The sequence below is a fragment of the Panthera pardus genome, unplaced genomic scaffold (genome assembly GCF_024362965.1).
Source record: "Panthera pardus isolate Hobbes unplaced genomic scaffold, ASM2436296v1 HiC_scaffold_12, whole genome shotgun sequence".
Classification (NCBI taxonomy): domain Eukaryota; kingdom Metazoa; phylum Chordata; class Mammalia; order Carnivora; family Felidae; genus Panthera; species Panthera pardus.
This window is the reverse complement of record NW_026526677.1, coordinates 45517779-45537865: the sequence shown is the minus strand read 5'-3', so window position 1 is coordinate 45537865 and position 20087 is coordinate 45517779. Positions and strand designations below refer to the sequence as shown.

The window sequence follows — 20087 nt, the reverse complement described above, 5'->3', positions numbered from 1 at the left end:
TCAGACACCTAACCAATTGAGCCACCCAGGCCCCCTGTAAACCTGGATAAAATATTTTTAAAACTACTGTTTAAAAGCACTGGCAAATATCCCAAAGCATAAAGTAGTGAAAGAAGAGCATATTCTGAAAGGTAACAGAATTTTGTGTTCAGATGAAGTTCTTATGCTGAGTGCCCTTCCCAATCCCCTAGAAATATGGTGAAGGAAACCAGCCAGCCATACAGCTCAAAGTAGTAGAGAAAACAATTCAGAACTAGAAGTGCAGCTGGAAATTTAAGTCAGACATAGTGGAAGTGAAAGAACCACACAGAGGTATGGCCCAAAATCTAAACATAAATTCTACTAGGCTAAATTACACATGCATGGAGGAGAGACTCCAGGCCCTCTGTGGTAGACTACAGAGGAATTTACCCTTGAAAGCTGCATGGCATAAGATCTAGGAGTTTGATGCTTTTTAAACCGAGTGCAGGCCCAACCATACACAGCCCAAGCAGAAGAAAGCTGAAACCTTTATTGGCTTAAGAGTGTCAGAGGACAGAAACCACCAGAGCCAGAGAAGCTAGAAATTAAAAGGGAATATCCAAAAGTAGAGGAAGTACAGGGAGGGTGAGCTCCAAAATGTGAATGTAATCTAGGCCCAAATTTTTGGCTGATCACCAAATTACACAGGTGGCGGGAGCACTTTCCTCCACTCACTCCCAGGAGACCATACTAAAAACCAAGTAGCTGGAAGAAGTAAGAACTAAGCACAGATATCAGATGGTATACACTGCTTGGGAAACAATGTTTGCGATTGAGTCCAGGCAACTTAATGGTCCACTAGAACAAAACAACAATACTCATAAGAACATTATAATCAATACCCTGGTTTCTGCCAAAAATTATGCGATGCAAAGAAATAAGAAAGTAAAACAGCAATCAATAGAAAGTGACTCCAGGTAGGCCCAGATATAGGATTTAGTGAATGACTTCAAACCACATATTTAAACAATTAAAGGAATATATTCAAAGAACTACAATAAGAAGGTGGTCTTGATGAATGGCAGAAAGGGATTCTCAATAAATGAAAATTATCAAAAAATGAAAACTTCAGCTGTAGCTAGAAAGAATAACTAAAACGAAAATTTCATTAGATGGGCAAAACAGCACACAAGATGAGGAAAAAAATAAGGGAACTTGAAAACAGATCAGTAGAAATTACCCAATCCATAGACTACAGAGAAACAAAGACTGGATGTTATCTGTAAACACAGGTGGGAAAGCATCTAACAATACAACATGTAAGTAATTAGAGTTACTACTGATACACTCAACAAAATGGAATCTCAAAAGTGTTATGGTAAGCTAAAGAAACCAGACTCAAAGGTTCCATACCAGACGATTCCATTTCTATAACATTCTTGAGAAGACAGGGATATAGAACAGAACAGCCAGGGCCTAGGGCTTGGGGAACTACACGGGGACAGCACAAGTTAATTTTGGGGGGGGGGGGGGGGTGATGGAACTATTCTATATCTGGATTGCGGTGGTGGTAGTTATGCAACTGTATGCCTTTGTCAAAATTCATAAGACCTGTACACCAGAAAGAGAATTTTATTGGATGTAAATTTACAAAGAAATTCAAAAAGAAAGTGAAAAAATTAGCAGAGATGTTTAATACTTATAATTATCAAACATATTAGCATGACATATTTAAATCAAGTTTTAATCAAAAAACCTAAATCATATTGTCCCCATTACCATCAAGGATACTTCTAGCTATCTTCCCACTGCTCACTGCCATAATGACACACATAACTTTTGATAATGAAAACTGGTGGGAACCTTTCTACTTCTGCCACAATACTAAGTGACTAAGACAAAAAGATTTTGGAATCAGAAAAACTAGTCGTATGACTTTGTAGAAGCTTCTTAACCTCCAAGTCCTCAATTTCCTTAAATGTGAAAAAATAACATAATTCTCATTACCATTATTTTCTCTATTACCTATAACTTCCAATCAAATTGTTATAAAAAATAGATGAGTCAGGGAGCACCTGGGTGGCTCAGTCAGCTAAGCCTCTGACTCCTGATTTTGCCTCAGGTCATGATCTCACAGTTCATGAGTCTGAGCCCTGAGTCAGGCTCTGCGCTGACAGCAAGGAGCCTGCTTGGCATTCTCTCTCCCTCTCTGCCCATCCCCTGCTCAAGCACATGCGCTTGCTCTCTCTCTCAAAATAAATAGATAAGCTTTAAAAAAATATGAGTCAGGAAACCTTAGATAGTAACACAGTGCTGGGCACATTGCTGACTTTCTCTAATAGACTACTGAATGCGAATTTTGTATATCTCATTAGCTCATTCGTGACTTTCTAGTTGCCTTTTGAGATCACAGAAAATGAGAATTCCTAGGAAGTTGCTCAACAATTAATGAGCACCTATAATGTGCTAGATGGTTGGAATAAAAAGATGAAACGGGTATCATCCATGTCCCGGTTCAAAAAAAAACACACAAAAAAAAACGCTAAAATAATCACAACACAGGAGCAGGGGATGAATGATTAGGGAGGGATAGGATTTCTACTCACTTTCAATTATCTTTATTTCTCCAGGGAACTGACCCTCCCTGTTCTACTTAACATCAAAAATACCTTAGACTTTTCAGGGTCATCAAAAAACCACGCACTTTAGACAAAACTGCTGATAACACTTTTAGCATCTAAATCAAAACCTTATGTCATTCCTATAATACTTAGATGAAAACAATTATTTCACTGTTAGCTTACCCATAAATTTTAATGCATGGAAGAACAAACCAACCATCCTCGTTTCTAACCTCAGCAAAAACTCCTTCAGTTATTTTTATCATAGCATTCCTGCTATATCCCAGAAGCTTAAAATTTTAAAATTCTCTCTTTTGGAGATAAAAGTCCCCTGCGACATAACAAATTACCATAAACCCACCCAATGGTTTACAGCACACATATTATTTTCTCAGTTTCTGCTGGTCAGGAATCTGGCGGAGTTTAGCTGGGTCCTCTGCAAGGCCACAATGAAGGTGTCAACCATGACCAGATCCTTATTTGGAGGCTCAACTAGAGAAGGATCCACTTCCAAGCTTACTGTGATTGTAACAGTTCATTTCCTCATAGTAGTAGGATTCAAAACTAATGATGGAGAGATAGCAAACATGCTGGCAAAATGGAGTTTTATAATTAGGGAACATCTCATTACCCTTAGCATATTCTTCTGGCTAAAAGGAAATCACATATTCTGCTCACACTAAAGGGCATGAACACCAGCAAGCAGGGATCAGAGAACTACCTCAGAGTCTGTCTGCCATATTATCCAATATATTCTATCTATGTATTACACTAAAAGCTTAAGATTCTGCTCAGCCCTTGTTCTAATTATACATACCACTATACTAACATACACATACACACAAAAAGCATACATCTATTTTCTCTCCTTGACTTCACACATTTGTCACAGCAAAAACCTGAAACCAATCTAAATGTTCATCAAAAACAAACTGGTTAAAACTCTGCATAATATCATGCAATCAGTAAAAATGAGATAGATAATATGTATACTAATAAGGAAAATATTCCAAGATACATTGCTACATTAAAAAGCAAGGTACAGATGTGCATTATGTACCTCAGTATGTTTTAAAAATTCATATGCAGGGGTACCTGAGTGGCTCAGTTGGTTAAGCATCTGCCTCTTGACTTCAGCTCAAGTCATGATCTCACAGTTTGTGAGTTTGAGCCCCACAATGGGGCTTGGGATTCTCCTTCTCTCTGCCCTCCCCCACTTGCTCTCTCTCTTTCAAAATAAATAAAAATAAACTTAAAAAAATAAAAAATTTAATTAAATTTAAAAATAAAAATACATATGCAAACCAAACACGATGTGCCTAGCTGGCTCAGTCAGCAGCGCATGTGACTCTTGATCTTCGGGTTGTGAGTTCAAGGCCCTTGTTGGGCATAGGGCTTACTTTAAAAATAAATAAAATATATATACCCGTGCATGCATATGTTTTTAAAATCATTATAAATATCACATAAAACTTATGACAAAGTTGCCTCTGCCGAAAGGCTGGAATGAGACTTTTCACTATATTCCTTATAGTATTTGAGTATAACACATGCTGTTTGCATAATACAGCATTATCTACAATAAAGTACTTGGAGGTGGCTCTGTTACAGAAATTATCTTCCCTGTTTAATTTTACTTGCTTAAGTGTAGTTTTTGTTTGTTTGTTTCTGACTGCTTCTACAATATGTCAATACATATTATAGAAGAGGAAAATATCTTTTTCCTCTACCCTTGGAAGTTCTCAACTGAAACCCCTGTAACAAAAGACAGATTAACAGAAGAAAAGCATACAGATTTGTTTAATATAAATTTTACATGACACTGGAGCGTTCATAAAGAAATTAAAACCTGAAGAAATCATTAATCTGAGGGTTCTTATTTAGTTCTTATGTGATGAAGAGTGGAAAGTTGTGGAAAGATGTAACAGGACAGAGTATGAGCTAAGTGTAGCAAACTGCCTGTTCCTCAGATTCTTCTCTGTATCTCTTCATCTTCAGAGAGAATAATCCTTTCCTCTGGATAAAGGAAGATACCTCTCATGAGGGTTTTTTGACTTGCTTTAGGGACAGGTCAGAAAGTCCATCCTACACATGCCATTTCTCACATTCCCTCAGCTTAAAGTAATCGATATGCCAAGGTACCACATTTTGGGGTAGCATGTGCTAAGCCCCATCATTATGCACTGGTAGAATGTTTCTGCCACGTGTCTTATATTAAACTGTAAGATCCTTAAGGACAAGAAGAAAGTATGATTCAAATGTGTCCCCACAGTTTAGTACAACTGATATATAAGCTTTTACAAAATGTTTTAACATTAAGATGAAAGAAATTTCATTTAACACAATCTATTAGTAAAGGGGAAATATAAATTATGAAGATTTTTGGACAGTCTTAAACTTAGTTGCTTGTATTAAAAAAGAATAGTACCATATAATTATACCCATGTTTTAGTTATGGTAAAGAGCACCAATCATGTGAATCCTACCCTCAAATGAGCAAAAATTATAACAATTCAATTTTTATTGTCAATACTTGCTCTCAGGAGATATACACTAAGAAAGTGGGGTTAAAGGAGGGAAAGTATAGGAAATAGCCCTGAAAACATTTTAAATAATATTATCAAATAACCCTTAAGTTTCCCCAAAATATTCCTTAAAGCTGTGGGTCAATTTCACAGAAGGAAGCCCTTTCAATTGTCAAGGCTTGTCCTTCTCTGATTGGATACAGTTAAAGTAAGGCAAGTGAATAAAGTTAAGAAGTTTATTCAGGTTATTTTTATACTAGATTATGTCTGACTAAATTTTGTGTAACTAGTTCCATGATATCAAATTTAAATGATTTATGCTTTCGTTCAAAATGTATTCATTAGGTACTTAACATTTCTTCAGATGTTTTGCTAACCGCTAGAGATAGTCACAGATTTAATAAAATTGCATGGAATTTCCATTAAAAGTAAAGTTCTTTGGCTATTTAAAAGGCCTCCTTATTTAATCCACCAAAATGTAAAACTTCCAATGCCAACTCACATTCAGCCCCTGATCTTCCAGAGGCTACTTGGAGATAAAATCTTTGAGGTAATTGATTTTACAACTTCTATAGAATTTTTTTTTCAATATATGAAATTTATTGTCAAATTTGTTTCCATACAACACCCAGTGCTCATCCCAAAAGGTGCCCTCCTCAATACCCATCACCCACCCTCCCCTCCCTCCCACCCCCCATCAAAGCATAAGAGACTCTTAAAAATGGAGAATTTCTTTTTTTTAATATTTATTTTTGAGAGAGAGAGAGATAGAATGTGAGCAGGGGAGGAGCAGAGAGAGAGAGAGAGAGAGAGACAGACAGACAGACAGACAGACAGAATCTGAAACAGGCTCCAGGCTCTGAGATGTCAGCACAGAGCCCAATGCGGGGCTTGAACTCAAAAACTGTGAGCCGAAAACCTGAAAAACCAAAAAACCAAAAAACCCGAGCCGAAGCCGGACGCTCAACCAACTGAGCCACCCAGGCGCCCCATAGAATTTCTATTCAAATTTTGCTGACTTCTTAGTCAAGGCACTAACACTTCAAGAAATGTTTGTTTTATCCCATCTTAAACAGATCAATGAATGTTTGAAAATCTTTCCACATCTTAAGCATTTTCTAAGTACCTGCATTACATGGATAGCATTTGTAAAGAACTAGATGCTGTTTATAGTGCTAAATTCTTAAAACTCACAAAAGACCTATGATTTTTTTAATATTCTAAAAAAATTTTAAGTTTTGTTTTCTGTTCATATGTCCCTATTTTTTCTTTTCTTGTATGACCAAATAGTATTGCATTCAAAACTGGAAACATCTTAATTGAACAAATCACCTTGACATAAAATTTAATATAGGCAAATCTCCAATAAGCTGATGAAGTGCCTAAATCAAAGGAGATTACATTCAACTCCTAAGAACAAGCACCCTTTAAACAAAGACTCTTAATTGTTTTCTTTTTTCCTCCATGACCCTTTAAAAAATATTTTTTTTCTTCTGAGACTTTTTAAATAAGTTATATATTTCCTTCATATAACCTTTATTATACTGTTCCACTTTGCCCTGTTCATTATCCCTGCTACCCTCTATTCCTTTCAGATTTTTGCTTGTTTATCTGCCATCAACTCAACAGGCCAGAAAAGGCCATAAGTATATTCAAGTTCTGGACTGTTGTGCTACCCAACAAAACTTCGTGTTTTAATGAAAATGGCTTATGTCTACACTGTACAAAAAGTAGCAACTAGCCATATGTGGCTATTAAGCACTTAGAATGTACAACTGAGGAAATTTTTAATTTTCCATTTTAATTAATCTAAATTTAAAAAGCGATATGTGGCTAGTAACTATCATATATGCCAGCACAATTAGAGGCAGAATATCAGAGCCTCCCCCACCAAAATAGTTTTGTCCTCTAAATGTTTCATTTTAAGGAATCTAAAATTTGCCTTGAGACAAATTACTTGCACACACACACTATACATATCTTTGTATCTTAATATTACAGGTAATGTTCCACTTATAAATAAAATAAAAATTATTTTCGGGGCGCCTGGGTGGCTCAGTCGGTTAAATATCTGACTTTGGGTTATGATCTTGCTGTTTGTGAGTTCAAGCCCCATGTTAGGCTCCGAGCTGACAGCAGAGACTGCTTCCGATCCTCAGTCCCCGCCCCCCCTGCCCCTCCCTGGCTTGAGCTCTCTCTTCCTCTCTCAAAAATAAACGTTAAAAAAAAATTTAACAAATAATAAAATTACTTATATTCAGAGATCATTGAGCCTTATTACAAAAACTAAAAGTCTGTGACACTGGTATATGAATAGACAGACAAAACAACAGAACAGAATAAAAGGTCCAGAAATAGATCCCTAAAACATGATGAAATTTTATATATGATAAAGAAGTGGTTTCTCAAATCACTTGAGGAAAAGACAGACACTAATAAGTGGTATTGGGACAAATGGATAAATAACATTTGGGAAAACTTAAAATTGAACACGTACCTCACAAATACTAGGATAAACTCCGAATGGATCAGCTATTATAAAAACTGAAATCATACATATACTAGAAAAAAAATAGGTGATTTCCTTTATAATCTGGAAGAAGGTAAAGCCTTTCTTATTTGTCTACATAAAAATAAACACCATTGTACTACAAAAAGCAGCAGAAATAACAAAACTTAAAAAATACTTTTCACTATATAAAAAGCTCTTTAAAAAGAGAAAAAACCCCACAGCTCTCCCCCACAAGAAATAGAGAATGTTCAAAAGACATGGGAAATTATCAGAAAAATAAAGGTAAATGGCCTTCAATCTATTAAAGTATGTTCAACCTAACTCATAAGAGAAATGCAAAATAATATCTCCAATTCTGACCATAAACTGTGTTGGTAAGACTGAGGAGAAACAGATATTCTCTACATTCTCATACACTGCTAATGAAAAACAAACAATATAACCCCCATGGAGAAAAATTTTATAATATCTAAATTATACAAATGTTTACCAGTCCCACTTGCAAAAATCTAGCCTGAAGATACAAATCCACAAATACTAAACAAAATATTCAAAATATATTCACTGTGGCATTATTTGTAATGGCACGAAACTGAAAGCAATCTGAATGTGCGTCAAAAGAGGCTAAATGAATAAACTGGTACATCGACAGAATGAACTACTATGCATCTATAAAAAAGAATAAGGGAGATCCCCATGTACAATTATCGATCATATCCAAGATATATTATTAGATGGGGGGGGCAAGTGAAGAACAAGTAGGATACGGTTTGTTTTTTTTTCTGAACAAATTATATACATATATCTATACATAAACACAAATATACATCTATTTATTTTTGCAAAAAGAACTCTAGAAAGATAAACAAGACACTAATAGAAATGGTTACCTACAGGGACAGATGGAAATGGGGTGAAAGCAATACAGATGTAAGGAAGGTTTTTGAGTATTCTTTTAATATAGTTTTGATATTTGAACACTGTGTTAATTTATATACTCTAAGTAAATAAAAGGCCTACTATTAGCATGTTCTAAACTGCAACACTCAGTTTCTTTGGTTTTGTTTAAATAAACAGTAGATGCACATTATAAATGTAAGTGCAGATTTAGTAGCAATGAAAAGGACTGCCATGTCACTCAAATGCATTCCAGTCCTATTAAATACCTCCATCTAGAATAGTAAGCAATGACCAAGACATTATCAAAATGGGTTCTTGAAGAAAAAGGTGAAGCTATCCTCATTTGGGAAGTTTACCAGACTAGTGGTAGGTTAAATATGTTTCAGCATTAAGTGAACTACAGCAAAATATTTACTGAGATTTTTCAAGTAGGACGGAGGTACAGGGGCTAGATGCATCTAATTCAGGAAACCTTGGATAACAGGTTGGATTTTCACATATATTATCTATGCTAATCCACATATCAATCCTATAAGACACAAGAGAGGTCTTCTACTGATGCCTTTCTAAAAAATTGAGAAACTGGCTTAGGCTTAAAGGGATTATGTTATTTGCCTAATGTCATATAGCTAATAAATAAGCTAGGACACAGATACATACCGCTATAGTCAAATTCAGTGTTTTTTCCAACATACTATATATATACACTGTCTCTCAAACTTAATACACAACCAATTAAAATGCTATTCCCAGAAAATAAAAAGTGCTAGTGGTAGCATTTCAAATCAGTAAGAGTTAGATAGCTGGATTACAGACAGATTCAAGGTTAGATACAGGTTCTAAAAAAAATTAACTGCTTACCTATTTGAGCAGAAGATCCTTTCCAAATTTCACATTAAAAATTTCAAAGTACAACATAAAATCACAACAAAATCAAGGAGAAAATATAAGTGAATAATTATCTGACTCAGAATAAAGAAGGGGTATCTAAGCCTTTCCAAGTCTCAGAAAAAAAACAAAACAAAACCATCAAGCCAAAGACTGCTAGTATGAGAAACAGGAATGTGCTGCCAGCCAATTTAAGCTAATATTCTCAACAAAAACTAGTAAAAACTTCATCAGGGATCAGATTTAGGATGGCACACAGGCTTCAAGAAGGATTGGTTAGACTACATAAAACTCAAAGAAAACTATAAAAGATTTTACATACAAAATAAAAAATTAAAATCTTAAATATATAGAGAATATTTATATATCCATATTAAAGTACCTGAATACTATGATGGAAAAATGGGCAAAGTTCACGAACTAGCAATTTACAAAAAGAATATGAGTGGCCAAAAAGGGGAAAAGAAGAACTATTCGACCTCACTAGTAATATAAGAAACCCAAGTTAAATCTGAGATGTTTAACCCATCAAATCGCCAAAGGTTTGCTGGTTGGTTTAATGACAAACAGTGATGGCTTAAGTAGAGAGAAGATGGCTACTCAAGCTTGTGGGAATATAAATTGTAAAACTTGTAGGATATCATACACTTTGACACAAGAACCCTTTTAAAATTTTATCCTACAAATATTGTTTATCAAAGCATTTATGATAAGAGGAAGGGGAAAGGAAAGAGGAGGGAAGAAATGTTAATTTTTAAATCTAATTACATATCTGTTATATTATTCAAATTTTCTTTTAATTTCTTAAAATTTTTAAGTCGTTACATAGAGAATAAATGTGTGTGTGTGTGTGTGTGTGTGTAAAAAGACAGAGGCAGACAGACTGACCGACAGATTCTGGAAGCCATAATCTTTGGGTCATGGGATTTCAGTGCTATTTTCTTCCTTGCTCTTTGCTAAATGTCCCAAATTGCATGCACTGCATTATACTTTTTTGGTCGAAAAGAAATTACTTCCAAAAATATACTTTTATAAGTAATTTTTCAAAGTGCTCATTGTAAAACAATTTCAAAACCAACAAGTGTTCAAGACTACTGTTAAATTTATCAGTCACTAATGAATGACAAATGAAAGCAATGAAAGATGTCACACCACTTTTCTTCTAAAATGACACTTTTACCCCTTTCTTAATGTTGAGTTCAACTAATTTAACAACAACATATGCATACATGTATATAAATAATGCATATATACTGCTTTCTAGTATTATAAATACACTACATAAACACAAAATGGAAATAAAAAAAAGGGACTGAGTAAAGTATATATAAATGGAAGTTCTATTTTTTCTTTCAAATGGCACAACAAACAAGTTTTTCATACACTTCCAGAAGTACATGCAACCCACTAGGGAGATAACTGAAATAAATCACTCAGAAACAGGAGACTTGCAGATCTGTATTCTAGTCTCAGCTTTCCCACTACCAGCCAATAACTTTTATCAAAATCAAGTAAGAGGATTTATTCTGCACTTCAATTTATTCTTCCAAAAATCAGAGTATTAATGATTTCAAGTATTTTCAGCATTATGGTTTTATAATTCCACCACTAATAACTCAGCATTAACTTTTAAAAGAGAAACTCAGACAATGTGGACTACTCAATAAGAAGGAAACAACAGTGCCCCACAATTACCATCTTACAGGAACGTCTTGAAGAAAAGTCTCAATTAACAAATGAGGAACCAAAAGGGCTGAGCAGAGTGTGTTGTTTGCTCTTCAAATGTGAGAAAAATCAAATTCAATCCTGCATTGTATAAAGCACGCTGCCCTGAATGAAATAATTAGCTTTAAAATAATTCACTATTTGTATGATCATTCAAGAATAAGAAAATTATCAAAATACTTTCTTGTACAATTTTGTATCTGAGATCTCAGATTGAGATTCTGAGGTTTCTGAGCTTTAAAACTTATTTTTTTTAATTTTTTTAAATGTTTATTTATTTTTGAGAGAGAGAGAGAGCACGAACAGGAGACAGGCAGAGAGAGAGGGAGACACAGAATGGGAAGCAGGCTCCAGGCTCTGAGCCATCAGCCCAGAGCCGAACGCGGGGCTCGAACTCACGGACCGTGAGATCATGACCCGAGCTGAAGTCGGACGCTTAACCGACTGAGCCACCCAGGCGCCCCTAAAACTTATTTTTAAGGTGAAACTTAATGTAGTCTACAAATAGAAAATGTAGAATAATTTTCTACTTACCTGCTATAGCAGTGACCATCAAAGAAACAAAAGGGAAACAATCCAAATTGGTAAAAATGATTTTATTTTTTTAGAAGTAGATAACAGTATCCTAACAGATTATTTTTTTAATTTTTTTTTTTTTTTTGAGAGAGTGAAAGAGCACAAATGGGACACGGGCCGAGAGACAGAGGGAGAGAAACTTAAGCAGACTCCACACCCAGCACGGAGCCAGATGTGGGGCTAGATCTCTTGACCCTGAGATCATGACCTGAGCCGAAATCAAGAGACAGATGCTTGACTGACTAAGCCACCCAGACATTCCAAATAAATGATTTTTAAATTGCCAAACCATCTCACTCTACTATATGCTACTATTCCATCTGGCATTCAAATTACATAGAATTCCAGACATCAGTCAATGGATGCCTACATGAAAAGCAAGAAAAAGAACTTCCTATTGTTCAGTGCTGACTAGAATAAAAAACAACAAAAAAAACACCTTTATAATTTCTAGTGGAAGAGCCATATAGCGAAGCTGTAAACAGCCATTTGAACTTGTTTCTATCCAAGAGAGATAGCTAGATGTAAATTTACCCTGATGGATGTGTGCTATTTTTGAAGCATAAGCACAGAAAAACGTACTAACAAGTGATAGTCACTTTACTATTTACGTGGCACTTTTACATAAGTTTTTTTTATTTCATTCTTAAACTCATGACAATTGTGTTCTAGTTCCACTTTTCATGTGAGGAAACAAAGGCTCATAGAGGTTAAGTAACCTCACAGAGCTAACATCTCTGTTTAAACTCAGATCTAAATGATCCCAAGTAGGGTAGTACAAGCAGAAAAGTAGGATTATAATTAAAATGGCCTCAGAAAAGTGTTATGCATAGTTTCTTTTTTTTTTTTTTTTTTTTAAATTTTAACGTTTATTTATTTTTGAGACAGAGAAAGAGAGCATGAACAGGGGAGGGGCAGAGAGAGAGGGAGACACAGAATCTGAAACAGGCTCCAGGCTCTGAGCTGTCAGCACAGAGCCCGACGCGGGGCTTGAACTCACGGACCGTGAGATCATGACCTGAGCTGAAGTCGGACGCTTAACCGACCAAGCCACCCAGGCGCCCCTATGCATAGTTTCTAATAAAGTACTTCAATCAGTGATTCACTATGAGACTGTCATCCTCAGCCAAATACTAAATGTTAATTTCAATTTGTGACCAAAAATATTAATAGATAACTCATTTCAACTAATTAAAGATAAAAGTAAGCACCAAGTCCCAGATATTTTACATTTTCAATCAGAAAAATATAAACTATTAATTAAGGGCAATGAAAGATGCTTTGAATGGCAAAGATATCTCTTAACATCTTACTGATCTTCAGCAATCTACTGTGACATAAGATCACATATTCTACATAAAATCTTTATTCGTTTATGTTCAAGTTTGGGCTGTTTCAAGTACTCAGAGTTCACTGTATTCCCATCATCTACCACTAACATTTACTAACCTCTTGATCCTCTCTCAGGGAGGATCTCTGAATTCTGATTGCTTGTCTTCCATCTCTGTGCTTTAGATTGCTACCTGCTTAGCAAGGAAGTGTGTTTCAAGGATGCCAAAGTAAACCAGAGCAAGCCATAGTAGAAGAAATGCAATGTTAACTTGAACCCTAATAAACACTCTATCCAAAAGGATAAAAAATTATTAAACAGTTCTTCCTCCCTTAATGAACACCAATAACTACCTCTTCCCCCCTTACTGTGGGTTCATAACCAACAAAGAAACAAAATACAGGAGTCAAAGATAAAAATACAGCTAAAACCAGTTGCCAAAAAAGCTTCCTATTACTTCAAACATAAATTAAACTTACTTAGATCTGTAGCTTTCCAGTTCTTTTTCCCTCCTCAGGCCCCAGCCTGCTCAGATAAATCTACCATACACACAAGCAGAAAATGTACATCCTAAGAATTGGGAGCTCCAAAAACAGAACCAAAAGGCACTGAGCAAAAACATACTCAATCCCTTCTAGCTTCACCTAATGCTTTCTTGGGAAGACAGCTCAGGAGATAGAAAAAAGGAGGAAAGCTACTTCCAAAAGAGAACTTCCTACTTTACAAGTCATGGCAGAAACACAGGAAGCAGAAAATGTTTCCCCCTTCAAACATAATCTCCACAAATACACAACAGATTCTTCAGAATGTTTTTATTTTTTTTCAACGTTTTTTTTTTATTTTTTTATTTATTTTTGGGACAGAGAGAGACGGAGCATGAATGGGGGAGGGGCAGAGAGAGAGGGAGACACAGAATCGGAAACAGGCTCCAGGCTCCGAGCCATCAGCCCAGAGCCTGACGCGGGGCTCGAACTCGGACCGTGAGATCGTGACCTGGCTGAAGTCGGACGCTTAACCGACTGCGCCACCCAGGCGCCCCACTTCAGAATGTTTTTAAAACTCTCAAACAGCAACACCTCACAAACAAACATAATTACACAGTGCCTGTTTCACTTCCTATACTAGAGAGAGGAGGAGGGACTGATGAAGAGATAGTAGACTAGTCTGATTTGAGAAGACTGAGCTAAAAGGTAGAAAATCAAGTCTTCAAACTACCAAAGTAGTTCTCATAAAAAAAACAATATTCTCTGTAGTCTTTGTAGGCGTTATGGTAAATTTAGTAAAACTTTGTAAAACTACACAGTAGACAAAAGGGTACTTCACCATTTTATCTTCCTTTTCAAAATTCTCTCCCTTACCTAGCCTCCTCTCTCACCCTTACAGCCATCAAAGACCCTCCACCTTGCCTTCAATGTGCCTAAGGTCCACTTTTCTTCTTGGTCTGACCTCTAAACTTCCATTCCCTTCAGCCCAACTAAATATGAATCAGATTATGTGATTAAAGTATTTCATACTAATGGGTAAATGTGCTTTAATCCACGGGGTTCAATCCTACAAATATCACCAAGCTCTACAATGTATAATGCACTGTGTTTTGTCAAAGTACCTATTCTTACAAGAAAAACTAGTTAAATCAGTTTTTTAATGTACAACGTAAAGAAGAGGAACATGAATGCCTGCTTCACATCACACTCTCCCCATCCCATTTCTATCACTATGCACCTTCTCCTCACCCCATCTGCCAGGAACAGAATCCAAGGAACCAATACTGCTTCCAGTAAAAGTCAATGACTGAGAAGACAATGTGAGATGGCAGAGCAACCAATAAACATTCAAAACCATAGATGAGTTACAGAGGGTCCTCTGAATTTAACTTCACATATTAATTACAAGTACAATAAAGGGCCTCTCAATAAACCAATTTCCTTACAAGATACCTATAAATCAGCTTTGCTCAGAGTGTGAGTCATTACATGATACTTTACATGGAAAACCCGAAAGACTCCACCAAAAAGCAGCTAGAACTGATACATGAATTCAGCAAAGTCACAGGATATGAAATCAACGTACAGGATTATATCAATGTATAAAATTGGTTGCATTTCTATACACCAATAATGAAGCGACAAAAAGAGAAATCAAGAAATCGGCCCCATTTACAATTGCACCAAGAACCATAAAATACCTAGGAATAAACCTAATCAAAGATGTAAAAAGATCTGTATGCTGAAAACTATAGAAAACTTATGAAAGACACTTATGAAAACTATAGAAAACTTATGAAAGACACAAAGAAAAGGAAAAACATTCCATGCTCATGGACTGGAAGAACAAATACTGTTAAAATGTCAACACTACCCAAAGCAATCTACACATTCAATGCAATCCCAATCAAAATTGCACCAGCATTCTTCTCAGAGCTAGAACAAACAATCCTAAAATTTGTATGGAACCACAGAAGACCCCGAATAGCCAAAGTAATGTTGAAAAAGAAAACCAAAGCAGGAGGCATCACCATCCCAGACTTTAGCCTGTACTACCAAGCTGTAATCATCAAGACACTATGGTACTGGCACAAAAACAGACATATAAAACAATGAATAGAATACAGAACCCAGAACTGGACCCACAAATGTATGGCCAACTAATCTCTGACAAAGAAGGAAAAAATATCCAAATGGAAAAAAGACAGTCTCTCTCATACAGAAGAATGAAACTGGACCACTCTCTTACACCATATACAAAAATAAACTCAAAATGGATGAAAGACCTAAATGTGAGACAAGAAACCATCAAAACCCTAGAGGAGAAAACAGGCAACAACCTCTTTGACCTTAACCACAGCAACTTTTTACTCGACACATCTCTGAAGGCAAGGGAAATAAAAGCAAAAATGAACTATTGGGACCTCGCCAAGATAAAAAACTTCTGCAGAGCAAAGGAAACAATCAACAAAACTAAAAGGCAACTGACAGAATGGGAGAAGATATTTGCCAATGACATATCAAATAAAGGGTTAGTATCCAAAGTATAAAAAACTTAACAAAGTCAACACCTGAAAAACAATCCAGTATAGAAATGGGCAGAAAACATGAATAGACATTTTTCCAAAGAAGACATCCAGATGGCTAACAGAAACAGGAAAAGATGCTCACCATCACTCATCATCAGGGACATACATATCAAAACCACACTGAGATACCACCTCACGCCGGCCAGAGTGGTTAAATAACAATTCAGGAAACTACAGATGTTGGCGAGGATGCAGAGAAACGGGAACCCTCTTGCACTACTGGTGGGAATGCAAACTGGTGCAGCTGCTCTGAAAAAGTGTGGAGGTTCCTCAAAAAATTAAAGATAGAATTCCCCTACGACCCAGAAGTAGCACTACTAGGAATTTATCCAAAGGATACAGGAGTGCTGATTCACATGGGCACATGTACTCCAATGTTTATAGTAGTGCTGACAACAGCTGAATTACGGAAAGAGCCCAAATGTCCATCAACTGATGAATAAAGAAGATGTGGTTTATATATACAATGGAATACTAGCTGGCAATGAGAAAGAATGAAATCTTGCCATTTGCAACAACGTGGATGGAACTGGAGGGTATTAATGCTAAGTGAAATAAGTCAGTCAGAGAAGACAGATATCGTATGTTTTCACTCATATGTAGAATTGGGGAAACTTAACAGAAGACCATGGGGGAAGAGAAGGTGAAAAAAATAGTTTCAAATAGAAAGGGAGGCAAAGCCTAAGAGAGTTTTAAATACAGAGAAAAAACGGAGGGTTGATGGGGGGGAGGGGGGAAAATGGGTGATGGGCATTGAGGAAGGCACTTGTTGGGACGAGCACAGGGTGTTGTATGTAAGCGATGAATCACGGGAATCTACTCCCCAAGCCAACAGCACACTGTATACACTGTATGTGAGCTAACTGGACAATAAATTATATTTAAAAAGAAAAAAGAACCCTGAGTCATTAAACCATAAATACTGAGAAGTTTCTTCTTCAGTTGTTTCCATAGTTAAAATGTTAATAAGTACCAGTTCCATTTGCCCTACTGTACTTAAAAGTTATTAAGTTTGGCTATTAAACTTACCTGTTTTCAATTAGACCTGACATTTTCCCCAAATCTTCGTAGGTCTGAAATTCCAAACTAATTGGGATACTTGCTTTAAATCTTTTTTATTTTTCAGTTGTAAAATTTACTCATTCTGACCTATAACAGAGGTCCCAAACTGGAAAGCAGGCTACAACTACTGACAGGTTTGGGTTCAAGCAAAAATCAAAAGATACTGTGTTCTATTAAGAAGGCTGAAAACTGGGCCCATATTCATGTATGGCACCAAACAAGTGGACCTGAGAACTAGATTCCCTCTAAGATGAAGCATAAACCCTCTAGTGCAGTTACTTTCATCTGCCTGGTACCTGAAGGCGTAGGAGTTTGCTATTCATAATGTACTCCTATGAAAGGTGCATATTTTCCAGATCACTCTCACACTTTACCAAGTCACCTAAATGTAAAAAAAAAACACAAAGCAGATCTTGCTGGCTTGCAATTTAATAGTTAATAACAAAAAAAATTTTGGCTCAGGTCACGATCGCACAGTTTGTGAGTTCGAGCCCCGCGTCGGGCTCTGTGCTGACAGCTCAGAGCCTGGAGACTGCTTCAGATTCTGTGTCTCCCTCTCCCTCTGCCCCTCCCCTGCTCTCACTCGAGCTCTCTCTCTCTCCTCTCAAAAATAAACATTTAAAAAAATATTTTAAAATATTTTTTCATTAGGCTTTAAAAAAAGTGTAAGAAAGAAAATATTCTGACTGGTGGAAGGGTGACATAGAAGTAAAAAGCCCATCTGAAAGCTTTTTTGGGAGAAAAAAGGTGAAAGAGCTCAAAAACATTGTTGAGTTACTGAAAGCTTTCCTGATTGAACACTGTGTTAATTCCATGGTTTATTACCACACTCCATGCTTCAGAATCCCCCTTACTTCCTCTTTATGTATAACAATAGCAAATAGATCATAAACTCTGAGAAATGTTAGGGAAATTTATAAAACACTTTACACCTTCAAAAGTAATTCTCACACTCTTTTAAACAGTCTTAACAACCATCAAGTCCTTTCCCAAGTATTTTCTACCGCTTTTCAATTTACATTCAAATGACAACTGCAGTCCTCATTTTCAAGGCTTGGACTTCAGTCCTGGATGGGCTCTCTAGCACAGAAACTTTTTTTGGCCCTTATGGTTGCATTCCTCATTAGACTTCTTATTCCAATCTCTATGGTCTATTTCATTCAAAATTTATCCCTAATTCCCTCTCTAAAAGGCCTTGATCAAAGCCTTGTGTGCGGGGGGAGTGGGGGTGGGGGTGTCTAACCAAATAAAACCAATATACTGCGCTGTTTCATTGAGATTCATTTAAATTAAAAGCATGACGACTCTAAAAGACCAAAAAAAGTTAAATAATCTTTATATGCTAAGTGCACAAAGAGCCAAGCAAGTGACGCTCTATCTTTAGCAAGTGTGGACTAGCGACTTTTTAACATGGACTCTAAGTACTGACAACTACTGTACCAAATCCACGGGCTCTAGGGATGGTCACACTACCCCCACACTAACAAATTACCAAATTATGTCTCGTGCCCCAGCACCCCATTAAGGAGGAGAAAGGGTGTTACGGGACTTGCATCTGAAGAAGGAAAAAATAGGCAGCTTTTTCTTTAGGTTTTGGGAAAACAAAGCTTCACCATACGTGATACTGTTACAGCAGAAAACCACGCAGCACATTTTTGGAGTCTCACTCCTCTTCACCCAAAGGGAGACTGCCTTGCCACTCTATCCTCTATTGTGATGCGCCCTCCTAAGGATGTCGCTGCGTTAGCCCAGTGGTGACAGAAAAAGGGGCGGGGCACGGGGTTACTCTGCCCAGGGAAGGAGGGATGAGGGTATCGCCTTCATCCCTTGGGGAAGGCCTCGGGACTCCCAACCCAAAAACAGCACCGCCGAAAATCCAAATCCCTTCCTTGCCTCTCCGAATCAGGGGCCAGCTGCCGGAGCCCAGAACCCCACCCACGGTCTCCCAGCAGGGTCTGAGACACCCAGACCACCGCCACGGCAGCCCGGCGCTCAAGCCCAGATTCGCCCTCCGCCCCCTTCCTCTTTCGCCCAGCCCAGCCCAGCCTCCGGCGCCGCCCCCACCGAGTTCCCCAGGTGAGTCCAGTCACCCTCGAACCTGCAGTCCCTCTTGAGTGTCCAGGGAGGACCTAGGCGAAGGCGGGGGGCCAGCGACACCTCCGCTTCCTCCTCAACTGGGTCCCTCTGGAGGTGTCTGTGGCAGCGGCCACTCAGGCGGCTGCGGCCAGCAGAGCCGCCGGGGCAGGTTACAGGCCGGCTCCTAAGCCTCTTCTCGCGAGAGCCTGGAGTCCGAAGAGGCGAGGCTAGCGGTGTTCTCGCGAGGATGGCGGCTCAGCGCCCGGGAGTGGGCGGGGCGCCGAGGGTGAGGGTGAAAGAGGGAGCGGCCGCTTGCGGTGGGCGTTCTGCCTAGGGGCTGGGGTGGCGGAGTGCTGGGCACCGGCCCTCACAGACGTCAGACCCGGATCCTCGGCGATCCTCGTGTCTGAGAGGCCCAAACCTCTGAATCCCACGTTTTTCCTTCGACTTCCTGTTACCGTTAGAAAAAAACGGACAGCGTCTCCTGCCCAGAGTTAGAGAAATAGCTCTGGGACCCCGAGTGCTCTAAGACGTTTCCCTTAATTGAGCAAACTCCGAAATGGCCTTAGCGAGCTCACCTGGCGGCTATTCACCCACCTGGGTTCACGAAAGGCGGTCGTCGTGAGGCCCACCCTCTATGCCTCGGTATCTGCAGCTGTTTGTTTTTAAAAGCTGGCTTGGCGGGAACCGGGTGCCAGCTGAAACTCCTCCTTCACTTGAGCCGCCTATCACACGTCGGGAGGAACCTGGGTCGCTTGTTGCTCCTGTGGCCAGAAGGTCGCCAGTTAATAAGAGTTTCAGTCATCCAACTTCTCTGAGCCTACCATGTGCCAAACGG

General features: G+C 37.9%; 1 protein-coding gene across 3 annotated transcripts in view; it reads right to left on the bottom strand.

Annotated features, from left to right (window-relative positions):
* BTBD10 (BTB domain containing 10) overlaps positions 1-19867 on the bottom strand; it is an 85966-nt gene extending 66099 nt beyond the window's left edge. For 2 of the 3 annotated variants that reach the window (XM_019456388.2, XM_019456389.2), the window contains exon 1: positions 19272-19454. The gene's annotated coding sequence lies outside the window, so the exon portion shown is untranslated. Of the gene's footprint in view, positions 1-19271; positions 19455-19846 lie in introns of those variants that run through there. The other variant, XM_019456390.2, reaches the window with a different exon arrangement.
* Between the last annotated feature and the right edge of the window lie 220 nt (positions 19868-20087).